The sequence below is a fragment of the Pinus tabuliformis genome, chromosome 4_2, assembly GCF_031772625.1.
Source record: "Pinus tabuliformis cultivar Carrire ecotype Pingquan chromosome 4_2, CPIR1, whole genome shotgun sequence".
NCBI lineage: Eukaryota > Viridiplantae > Streptophyta > Pinopsida > Pinales > Pinaceae > Pinus > Pinus tabuliformis.
Genome location: NC_142304.1, coordinates 262,856,486 through 262,869,996, shown reverse-complemented (window position 1 = coordinate 262,869,996; position 13,511 = coordinate 262,856,486).

Here is a 13,511-nt window from a genome sequence, read left to right as displayed (position 1 = left end):
AATTTCCAAATCAAGAATTTAAGTTACCATGTTGAGCATATAAATGTGTGTGGACCACGTTAGAGACTTAATAATATATAATTACCTAATAGTTAAAGAACTAATCTATAAGAATTTTGTTGTGCATAGAAATATAGGAACCACAAAATTATTAGTAACTTTTAGTAATTGTTGGAAAATATTTTATAAGTTGAAAAAAAAAATTGAGTAAGGTGGTAGATGTGTTACATATGTATAAAAAGATTTGAAGTTCAAATGCTCCAATTTATCCATGTTTATAAAAATAAAAACATATATAAATACCTAAAAATATAACAGTATTAGGTCTAAGACTTTTGTGATCCATAATTTAGAGAACCGTGTTTCGGATTAATTACATTGTAAGGATTTTCCTTACAATATGATTAATCCAAAACACTATTCTCTAAAATATAATATAAATAGTAGTTGTCTAAATCAATCATATATCACATGAGTAAGCTAGCCTAATTATGAATTCCTCTCTTATTAAAAAAAACATTATAAATTATTTTACCCATTAAAAAGCATCCCTTTGAAGTGGCAAAAATCACTAGGGTTTATGTGACGAATTTAAAATGACAAAAATTAACTACCAAGAAATCAGGGAAGGAAGTACCAATGGCATTCATCAAAGGGTGTACATGTATATTTCAAGTGAATTATGGGCATAACTTAAGAAATAAATTAAATATATGAAAAATGAATTTAAAAATAAATTTTATAACCATAATAATTATTTTTAAAAATAATTTATTTATTAGTTCTGTGATATATTAAGTTATATAAGTATGAGTTTGGAGTATGTTTTAAAAGTAGTTTTTAAGTGTAATTTTTTGGAGTTGGATATTTGGCAAGAATCTAGCTAAAAAAGTTGTGGCCAAATCTTGATTTGTGTTGTTTACACTGTTTTTTTACTGCATATATGAATTCAACACCCTCAAAAACTCTTGGGGCACTTTGATTGTGAAGAGTGTACCCCTAAGGCACTTCTATTGTGAAACTTGTGATTTCAATGAATCACTGCTGGATTCTAGACAAATTAGATGGGAAAATAAATTCGAAAACTTTTCAAAATGTCGCACTTAAAACCTACTCGTTCCTTAAAATTGTTTTTGTTTAGTTTGTCTTTCTGTGATGTAAGGAAGCAAGTTAACTATCCAAGACTCAAAAGTATGTGGTAAGACTAAAACCTTGCCTCCTTACACACAACCAACAAAATAATTCCAAAAAGCCTAATTTTCCTTCAATAATAATTATAAGTAACATAATTTTCTTTAAATAACAATGATAAACATTCACATATAGCCAACTGTGATGTCCGTCCCATTACTGATTTAACCTAAATTTTCCAGGGTTTAAAAAATATAAATTAGGTAAATAATGAAAATTTACCTGCAATTTTCCTCAATGCCGGAACGACATTTGACATACCAAATTCCTGAATGTCTGCCAAAACGACCTTTAACGCTTTAACACACCAAATCCCTCGTCCCAAAACACGTTTTAACACACCAAGCTGCATGCAGGAACGGCCCCATGGCAGCTCCTACGGATGCCACGCCATGGCGAAGCAGATCTTCGTATAATTGCCATATCTACGATCGCCTTCGCCGTCATATTTGTACTTCATAATCCACTGGCCTGCACATTCATTTAATTTTTAGAAACACTTGGACTTTTTGCTACATTATTTTAACCATTTTCAACGATTGGTCTGATTCTACGAGAAACCGTCAGAGCTGTAATAATGTTCTGAAAACTGTGGCACCATTGCAAGTTTGGTGGCAATGAAAACGAAAGAGCAAGGGGAGCATTGCAGTGAGCATGACGTTGATGATACATAATCGGCTGAGGGCTCCCCTTCTGCAACCGCTGTCATTTGTATTGGTCGAGAAGGTCAACGAGACCAATGATGAGAAAAGTAAGATCAGCTTTTCCTCTGCTTCTTGACTTAGAAGACCTTGATGAATTGACAGGTCCTTGCTTCTGCAAGGACACACAGCAATCTGTTAATCTATCAGGCGTTCGTCACTGCCGCTCTGTGAATGGAAGGTTCTGCATTCTCACATTGCGCTATCTGTAAAGGGCAGTTTCAACTTTCATCTATGGGCTGAACTAAACAAAAATTTGTGAGCTTTGCTGCACCAGTAGTCATTTTATTGGAATATAAATAATTCCATTTAAAAATTTCAGTTGCAGGGCTCATTCTGAATCACTTACCATGCGTTTCTCAACGTTACTGGCTGCTGTCAGGTTAGGACGGTAGCAAAGAGTTATCATCTACCACCACCTTTTTATAAATCTATTCTGTCTATATATATAACTTATTCCACTACTTTTATATATATAAACCAAGTTCAATCTTTTATAAATGAATAAATATATTATAATGAATTTAAACTTTGTTACTCACGGTAAACCCTATAAAACTAATCCCAACCCAAATTACCTAATATATATACATTACAAAATTAATTAACTAATATATGTATGAGAAGTAACCCTAGAACATAATTATAGAAGGATGTCCAATTTTAGCTTAACTAATAGAGATAAAGGAGGAGATTATTCTAAGAAGCAAGGATAGTATATAAGATATTATTATTTTCAAATTTAAAGATAAATTGTTGGATGATAAAGAGTTGGATGGAAAAACTAAGCTTAAATATTATAAGGAGGTGATCAACTCCACCCTTAATAACTAGAACCAAAATTATCTCTTTGTTTTGACTAACACTACGAAAAAAATGAACATCACTAGGATTAGAACTAATTCTCATGAGCTCTGAGGTGGAATCGAGTGTTCTACTCCCAAAACTCTCTGGGACGATAAAATCTATCAACTTTGTTATACTAAGCGGGTGGAAAATGAAAAACACTTCCTCTTAGATTTCCCAACTCTTACTCACATCCGCTCTCATTTCCATAACATCTATCACACTTCCAATTTTCTTGACAACTATAGTGATCTTGCAACACTTCTTTCCCTTTTTCTTTATCATAGAAATAAGACTTCATTTCCATAACATCTATCACACTTCCAATTTTCTTGACAACTATAGTGATCTTGCAACACTTCTTTCCCTTTTTCTTTATCATAGAAATAATACTTTGAAGAATTGCAATTAGATTTTTTTCTTTTCAAAGTCACATAGACCATATTGGTCTCAGTAGAAGTTAATCATCATCATCAATCATTTTTTATTTTATATAATATATATTTAATTTATTAATAATATATTTATATTATTTTAAATATATAATAGTGTATATTTATATATCACATTTATAAATATATAATAAAATTAATTTAATTCTATGGAAAAGGTTCACATTAAAAACGAGATATATATATATTTAACAATAGATTGGTTTGTTTAAAATATGAATACTTTAAATATGTAGATATTGTTTTGAGAATTTATCTTATAAAAATGTAATATATTTTAGGAAAACAAAATTTACCATTGTAATAAATGTCATTAAGTTATATTTTATTATTATTAATTTGTGAGTATTTGTTATATTAGCTCTCATTACTAATTATTTCAATTACTTAAGTTATTGTAAGGTTTCGACACTTCCTATACTGATTTAATTATTTTTTTCTAAGGTATAGTTCTTATTCATTTGTTTTAAAGATTTAGTACACATATGTCTATAATCACACTAGAGATAATTTTTTATACCACTAACTCTAAACAAGGGTTCCCTTTTTGTAAATAATTCTCTCGAACCCTTGTGCCTACAGTTATCAATGCTCTTTGAAATCAGTGTGATGCCAAATCAAGGGATTCCATGCATCAAGTTGGTATTGACGACTCACAAAAGAGGTGGTGGTTAGAAGAACCACCCTCTTCCACTCTTGACACTACTCTTGATTCATACTCTTGATTCATTGTGTGTTTTATGGCATGACGATTTAGCTCTACAACTAGCATTAGGGGTTTTAGTATTCAATGGTTTTTCTCACAGTGGAGTCGACCATGGAGGTTGTCATTTCACCATTATGCTACAGTGAGTTCCCATATTCCTAATCTTTGTTCAAACCTTCCAATTTCCATGCTTATTATTTGGTGTTTAAAGGGTTTACAAGCATGTTGCAGGTAATACTATGCTTAGGCTTACTGGAGAGTTTTACAATCAAGAGTTTTCTCGAATTCCTTAGTTAAATCCCACGTAAAAAAATTTGTTGCACTGCAACATATATTGCATCTTTTTTTTAAATTAAGTCTCAGTGATCATTATGAGAGTTTGTTGCAACGAATTGATGCCCTTGTTATGCATAGGCTCACGGTTGCAGGACGCCCAGTGCAGGTGAATAAATGTTTTTTTTTTTTTTTGAAATTATCAACGAAAAATTACCATCTTCGATGCATACCCTAAATAGGCTAACTAATTCAAACGATGTGGTGAACGTATGACAACAAGTGAACAATTAACTGGCTTTTTGTGTGATTTTCCTTCCTTTTTCAGTCATCCCTTGCACTTACATTAGGTTCCTTGTTTAAAAGTGCCAATTTCAACCTTCTTTGGTAGAGCTTATCTTCCTTATGGTTTAATAATATGTCTAAGGTTTTACCCCGAGTATACGGGGTTCTCACTCTTCTTGCTACTATTTTTATAGAGACCTTAGTGACTTAATTGACATCTCGAGTCGTATTGATAATGTTGGTTAGCATTGTTATTGTATTTTATATATAAATTTATGCAGAACCCCCTCATTTTTCTTGTCAGTGTATAACTGGGTAAACTTTAATAACTGTCATGTATGCTTCTTAACTAAAGAGGGTTTCAATACCCTTCTCTTCCAGATTTGACTGCAGAGTTTTATAGGTCAATTCCTTTGTGATTTCCCTAGAACAGTTTCAAATATTGTTATGGGGTATATAAATCAGAAGTCCTATGATAATGTTGCATTATTTATATTTCTTTGTTGTGTGTGATCGATAGTTTTCTTGGAACTTTAATAAATTTTACGGGATTATTGGAGTTCAGCCTTACCAATTCAGAGGGTTTTTCCCTATCTTTTTACAAATTCAATCTATATTTCTTATGGTTATACCAATGCATGTGTACTAATAGTTTTTGTTTAGCAACATAACTATATACTCAATACAATGGATTTGATTTATTTTCTACGTTTAATGGTTTGGTCTTCTTTATTGTATTTCCCTATGATGGTAGTTAACATTGATGCACTTATTACTGTACATCTCTCATACACCCTCAAATCGCTTGATTCAATATAATGTTTATTAAATATATGGGATAGTTTTCCAAGTTGCTGGCAGTCATCGACTTGACCAGGGATCTAACCCAGTATCCACTTGTTCACTATAAAACCCCCTATTTTTTTAATTTTAGTAAACTAAGGCTATCAATACCAAATAAAATTCTCACAACTCCAACCCACTAGAATTTTTTTGGGTTACTGCCTACATCAGCGAGGCCTAAGAACTAACCCAGATTGGTAGATCGTTCTAGAATCTAGTTACTAATTTGAAAGGTTTCTTTTTTCTTTTACTATTAAAATTGACAGTTAGCATGATCAATGTTTTCTCAATAATGCATATCTAATGATATAAAACATAGATTAATATTAATATATTACATTCTACAACATTACCATTTTTTCTTTCTATTTCATATTCTAATTCCAAGTAAAGGAACGTAAGTTCGTCTATGTAATACTTATCTATTTTATGTGTCTGCTCGGTAAACCATAAAATAAATGAGAAAAGAAAGCTCCTCCCAACCAACAAGACCAGTCTCTACTGCATCACCCCCCAAGCCACTTCACACCCAAAATAGTTTTCCTTGAACAATTGCAGGTGCAAAACAGTTTCCAATGGCTAGATGATCTTAACCAAATTTAGCCAAGGAATTTTCTTAGAGTATGAACACCTTGGTTATAGACAGACTCCACTAGCCAGCTAGTTCAAGAGTGATTTATAACAATAACTTATTTCTTCTACAATCACTTCTCCTCTATCTTTTTTTACCTTATGTCCATTCTCCCCTATTGGATTTTTTTTCTAAATTTTATTCCCAAGTAGAAATTGGTCAGGTAACTACCATTCCATAATTGTTCAACTACCTGGGATGTGAGCTTCTCTAGCGTCACTTTTCTCAATGTGATGTTATAGTCACATAAAACCATTCTAGTAATTCATAAATAAAACAAAAAAATACATTTCCTACACAAAATGTGTAAGGTATTTTACAACAGTAAACCAACACATACAAGGTTACCAGGGAATATTACATCTTCCCCCATGAGTGAAACACCATCCAGATGTTTTCCAAGTCCTCAAAATAGGCTAGGATAAGCTTATTTTATTAATTTTTCATCCTCCCACGTAGCCTCTTATGGGCTAAACTACCTGCACTGCACTTTAACCTAGGTGATAACTCGCTTTCACAGCATTACCTCTCTCTAATCTAGGACATGTAAGGGTTCAACCAGAAGTTATTCGTTTGGCTTGACCTATATCCACAACCATTAGATCACCATTAGTTTTTGTTATTAACAACTTTTATAACACATATATAAAAATGCATTTTATAAATAATTTACATGTATATTCTTCCTTCAATGAAATCTCTAAGATCATAAATATACTTTTTCAATAGTGAAACATGAAACATGTTATGAACACATGTGTGGCTAGGCAAAGCTATTTGATAAGCCATAGGTCCAATTCAGGCCAAAATCTGAAAAGGACCAAAAAAGAAAGGAGCTAGTTTGGCATAGCCTCCCCAACGCATAGTGTTATTCTTAGGTTTTACCCATGCATACACATGGTCGCCTACTTGAAATTCTTGGTAGCTTCGCTTTTTATTAGCATAAGCTTTTTTGGGCAGCTTTCAAGTTCACCCTTACTTTTCTCACTACATCTTCCATTTCTTTATGCATGTCAGGTCCTAATACCAGTTTATCATCTAGACCACTCCAATTAACAAGTGTTCTACATTTGCGTCCATATAATACTTCGAATGGGCCCATTTTTAGAGAGTCGTGATGACTATTATTGTAGGAAAACTCTACCAAGTGAACATCACATACATCCTTAGCATGTCCGCGAGTACTTGATTCACTCGTTCAGTGTGCTCGTGTGTTTGAGGATGGTATGTAGTACTAAGTTCTATTTAAGTACCTAATCCATCAAACAGATCCTTCCAAAATGCAGATGTAAATTTGACATCTCTATTAGAGATTACCACTTTTGGTATCCCATGCAACCCAAAAATTTCTTTCATAAATATGTTAGCAATTTAAATTGTTTTATAAGTAGATTTCACTAGGATAAAATAGGAATATTTACTCAATTTATCCTCTACTACATTATAGAATCATTTTGTTTCTTGGTTTTAGGTAGGTCAGTGATGAGATCAAGCATGATAACCTCCCATTTCCTTTTTAGAATAGGCAATGGGTGAAGCAATCTGGATAGGTGCTGGCGTTTAGTCTTCACCTATTGGAATTCTAAAGACTTAGCTAAATATTTAGACACTTCCTTCTTCATGTACAACAAAAAGTACTCCTTCCTCAAAGAAGTGATTAACTTTTGACAGAGAAGATGGGAAGCATAAGGGATTTTATGGTGATCAGTTAGAATTAATTGTTTGATGCTTACTTGATTGGGAACATACATTTTGTTTCTATAAACAAACAGGTTTTCCTGAGTTACCTCGTATCCAAGTTGTCGTTCACTGCTATTTGGGTTTCTTTCTTGCTATGCAAGAACTGGTATTCAGGATCACTTTCAGCAGCCTCTTTAATTTGTTATTTAAAAGCATTTTCCACTTCACTAAATGAAATTTCATAAACAAATTTTAATTTCCTGCTCAAGGCATCTGCTACTTGATTCTCTTTACCTTTCAAATGTTTAATTTCAAATTCAAATTCTCTCAAAAAAGTAATCCAACGTACTTGTAAGCCATTTAAAGTAGGTTGTTTAAAATAATTAGTTAAACTATTGTGATATGTCATCAATATGAATCTTTTCCCAAGAAAATAATGTTGCCACATTTTTAAGGTGTGAATTGTTGTTGTTAACTCCAAATCATAAGCTAAGTATTTATGTTCATGTTCCTTCATTTTTCTATACTCATAAGCTACAACTATGCCCTCTTGCATTAGTACTCGCCCTACACCTTCCTTACAGGAATTTGTACAGATAGTAAATTCCTTATCTAGGTCAACAATTCTCAAAATGGCGGCAATGGTAAGTAAGTGTTTTAACTGGTCAAAACTATTTTGACACACAAATTTCCACTTGAAATGTCTTCTCTTCTTTTGTAAAGAGGTAATGCGATAAGACGCCTTTGAGAACCCTTCAATAAACTGCCTATAGTATCCATCTAGCCCCATAAAAGATCTTATATAATCTACATTCTTAGGCATAGGCCATTCCATTATAGTTTTTATCTTCTTTGGGTCTGCAATTATTCCATCTTTAGTAATAACATGTCCTAAGTATTAAATTTTTTCTTTGTAAAATTCACATTTTCTATGCTATATTTTGCATACAGTTGGTATTAATCAAGGTTTGCAAAACAATTCGCAGATGCTTTTTGTGCTCCTCCATATTTCTTGAATAGACAATAATGTTATCTATAAAGGTCAACACATTTCTTTCTAGTTATTGATGGAATATGTTGTTCATGAGACACATGAAGGTCGTTGGGGCGCTAGTCCAAAGGTAAAAACTACAAATTCATAGTGCCCATAGTGAGTTATAAAAGTTGTTTTGTATATATCCTCCTCCTTAATTCTTATTTGATGGTATCCAAATCATAGGTCAATTTTAGAAAATATAGTAGCCCATTTTACTTGATCAAATAAATCACCAATGCAGGACAAGGGGTATTTATTTTTAACTGTGAGCTTATTTAATTGTTTGTAGTCAATATACAATCAGAAGGTGCCATCCTTCTTCCTAACAAAGAGTATTGGAGCTCCCCAATGTGGCATGCTTGGGCAAATGTATTTGTTATCCAGTAACTCTTGCAACTACATTTTTAGTTCAATAAGTTCTGGGATGCTCATGCGATAAGGTGCTCTAGATACGGGAGAAGCTCCTGGAATAAGTTCAACAGTAAAATCTATGTCCCTTTTAGGAGGTAGTCTAGGAATGTCTTTAGGAAAAACATCAGAAACTTCTTGCACAATGGGCAGGTTTCCTAAGGTGGGAGTATTTTATTTAGAATTTATATACCCCACTTGCACTACATAAATTTGGCACCCCTTCCTAACGCACTTTTCCAATTGGGAAGTTGTGATTGGTCTTAGTTTCAAGGGTCTATTGATTCCTTAAGCCTCTTGTCTCATGCCTTCTTCATTCAAATAACTAATTATTTTATATTTACAGTTTATAAGAGATCGACGTTTTTTCCAGCCAATCCATGTCGATTAGAATATCATATGATCCTACGTGTAGAACATTTAAAATCTTTGTTATTGGTTGATATGCTAACACTACAAGGCAATTATCCACCTTAGCAATCACCCTTCTTTTGGCCCCTATGGCTAGTTGTACTAGCCATGGATTCTTAAATTTGATTGTTTGAAAATGAAAATTTTCCACTACTTTAGGGCCTATATAACTTAGGAAAGCCACTGGATCAATTAAAATAGACACAACATGGTTAAATATTTTACCTTCGAACTCTACCATAGTTGGTTGATATTCTTCCTGGTGGTCTTCCAATGCAACATTAATTCTAGGGAAACTCCTTGCTACATCCCCTAATATAGATGCTTCTTGAATCTGGGATACCTGTTCTGTCCCTTTCCAGTAAGGAAAATATTTGACATAGTGTGGTCCCCCACATCCCCAACACTACAATGGGGGCTTGGATGTTGGTTCGAGTTCATATTTGTTAGGTTGTTCAATGGATTTTAATTCATATTGAAACTTGTATTTTTTTGTGTTCTTCTTGAATTCTTGTTATGCTAATTTTTGTAGGATCCTTTCAAATTTGTGGATTTTAACCCTTTAACATTATGAAAATGTTTCTTCCCTTTATTTTCTATCCACTATTTTTTCCTCCTTTCTGCTTCTTCTGTTGGTATCATATTTGAGCCTTTCTAATAACCTCATTCATAGTTCTAGGATTGTCAAATTCTAACTGCTCCTTCATAAATACAGGTAAAAGCTAACCTAGAAATTTGGGTTCAGCTAGGAGAGGAATCTCGAAACACCAACGCTGCATTATTCAAAATAGTCCAACAACTGAAAAGTGAGATGGAAATATTGAGAGCTTATAATGAGATGTTGATGCAAGAAAAAGAGAGGATTATGAAGATACTTTTAGACAGACAAAACCATAGAAATCATATTCCAAGCTCTGACCATGAAAACAAGGTTGGGACACACAAATAAAGAGACGATAACCCATAATCTGAAGGAGATCAAGAAAATAATGAGGAGGAATCTGAAAATGTGTCTGGTCATCAAGGGCGTAAAAGACAGAAAATATAATTAAAATGAGACTTTATGGAAATTAAACCCTCGACATTTGATGGTGAACAAGAAGAGGTTGTTAAATCCTGACTCATTAATATGAATAAGCATTTCCAAATTTACAAATATGACCACAACCTGAAAGCTTTGTTGGCACTCTACCAACTACAAGGAAAAGCCAACTTATGGTGGGAAGAAGTAAAAATCGTATGGAAAGTTGATGAATAGGAAGTAATCAGGGAAGACTTCTAGAAACATTTTAAAGAAAAGAGTCTAATTGAACAGTTTTACGATGAAAAAGCAAAGGAATTTCATGATCTTAGATTGAGGCAACTTTTTATGGATGAGTTTATAATGAATTTTACATCCCTACTAAGATATGTTCCTTATATACATGAAGAAAAGGCGACATTTCGAATGTTTATCAGCAACTTGGACCAAAAAAACTGTTTCACCCGAACGATATAAATAAATGGAGTTGAAACATTATTTTCACACTCTTTCCTCATTTGGAGTGAACTTTTAAACTAAATCTTCTGGGTTGAATTTTTAAAGGAAAATTTTTGGACTTAATTTTTAAAGTCTTTTGGGCTGAATTTTTAAAGTGAGATTTTTTAGCTTAATTTTTAAAGTCTTTTGAGCTTAATTTTTAAAGTGAGTTTTTTCGGCTTAATTTTTAAAATAAGTCTTTTGGGCTAAATTTTTAAAGTGAGTTTTTTGTGCTGAATTTTTAAAGTGAGTTTTTTTTAAAGTAAGTATGTTGTACTGAATTTTTAAAGTGAGTTTATTTTAAAATAAGTCTTTTGTACTGAATTTTTAAAGTGAGTTTTTTGGTCTAAATTTTGAAAGTGAGTTTTTTTTGCAGGATTTTGAAATTGACTTTTTTGGGTTGGATTTTAAAAATCAACATAGATTGAATTATCATGTGAAATCAAAGAAATTGCAACAGAAAATATGATAAAACAAAATACATTGAGGCTCGTACAAAATACAAGAGAAACTATTATAAAAGAAAGAAGGAATAACGCTTAAATATTGAAAGGAAAAATCAATCTCAACTAGAAGTTGAAGCAGGTATGTAAATGTAAATATTATAAATGATATTTAAAATTTAACTAGTGTATTGTGAAATTTAATTTTTATTTGATGAACTAATTTGAAAAATATTTTGCAATGTAAACAGAGAGATATATTCCTCATAACATTGATGATGAGATTGAAAATGTTGAAAGGCAAAATGAAAAAGATAATGAACCAATGATTGATGATGTTGTTGAAGATGTTGAAAGAGATTCAAGTGAAAAAGTTGAATCACCATCAAGTATGTATATATATGTCATGTGTATTGTTCAATTTATACATATTTATTAATTTCAATTTCATTCAAACTCTATTTTTTAATTTAATTATTTAATGAATATTTATACCCATTTACATTTAATTTTCATATGTACAGATGAAATCAATATCGATGATGAGATGTTAGAAAATGTTGACACAAACATATATGGAGATAAAAAAAACTAACCATGTTATACGATATTGTGTTAAGCTCATTATTGAGAGGTTCTTCAAAGATGAAAGTATGAGAGTTCAAGCTCAAATTTTGAGAGGTCTCTTAACATCAAAGAAATTAAAAGAAGCTACAACTCTACTGGGTATTCGAAAATCAATGAAATAAAAAGGCGAAGGAAAATGTGATTCAAGATATAAATTGTGCTCTAAATTAAATTGGAAGATATAGAAATAAAAATGATATAGCTGCACATAGAGCAATACAAATGGCAATGGTTTCATCGTGTACTAAAGAAAATCATTTGGTAAAATCTATGGAAAAAGAATTAAGGACCTCACGAAAAACATTGCACAAACATAGGAAATTTCGATTGCAAATAGATGTAAATGATGAGCTCGCTTGTTGGGAAGTTATTTGTATGAAATCATAAAATGATATACTTGGAGAAAATGTTAAAAAAGTAATGTATGTATAGTGGATGAAAAATCACGTGTTTCATCAAAAGCAAGGGATGTGATGTGGCAAAGAATAGCACGAAAGTAGTATGAAGAACATGCAAAACATATCTTCGACATCACTCATATAGATTAGTTCAATAAGTTCATAGAAGAGAATCATGGAATTTATGTCTCAATCAGTACTTTTGTGCAACAAAAACCATGGTATGTTAAACCTATTATTGTACGTGACACTTGTTGTTGTCTTTATCATGTGGAATTTCAATTATTTTATGACACCTTCCTTAATTTTGGTGAAACATTTCGGAAAAAATCACCTCCTCCTTCCACTATCCATGGTTTCATATCCAAAATTCTATGTGCAAGAGAAAGTCATGAATTATTTTACCAAAAGAAATGTGTTGGTGGTAACAAATGTGATCATTGTGGAAATTTGAATTTATTTCACAACAAATATTCTATTGATATAAATGATCAATCATTGTCTAACCTAAAAGTGAAATGGAAGAGATATGAATATACCATACATCAATTAGTTCAAATCATAGTACAAGTGCTAAAAGGATTCATTTACAACAAGAAGAAATTTCTATGATAGAGTTCCTAAAGAAATTTGAGACAAAAATTTATAATTACACAAAGCATTCGCATAGAGCTTGATGGCAAGACCTGTAATTCAAAAAATCCTAGGAAATTTTTCCACTAGGGAACATTTTGTCAATAGTTGATTTTGCAGAGAATTACACATTTGTTACAAAAAATGAAATACATAGTGATATTATCATTCTGACCAAGTCTCTATGCTTGTCCATATTCTATATAAACATGCTGAAAAAAATGTTGATGATATAGAAAGAACCAGTGAGAATCGCCATGTTATTAAAGAATATCACTTTTATATCAGTGATGATCATACACATGATACACATTTTGTACAAAATTGTTTTAATAAGATTTATGACTCATTGAAAGGCCATGGAATAAAATTCAATGAACATTGGATATGGTCATATGGATGCATATGTCAATTTAAATCTACACATT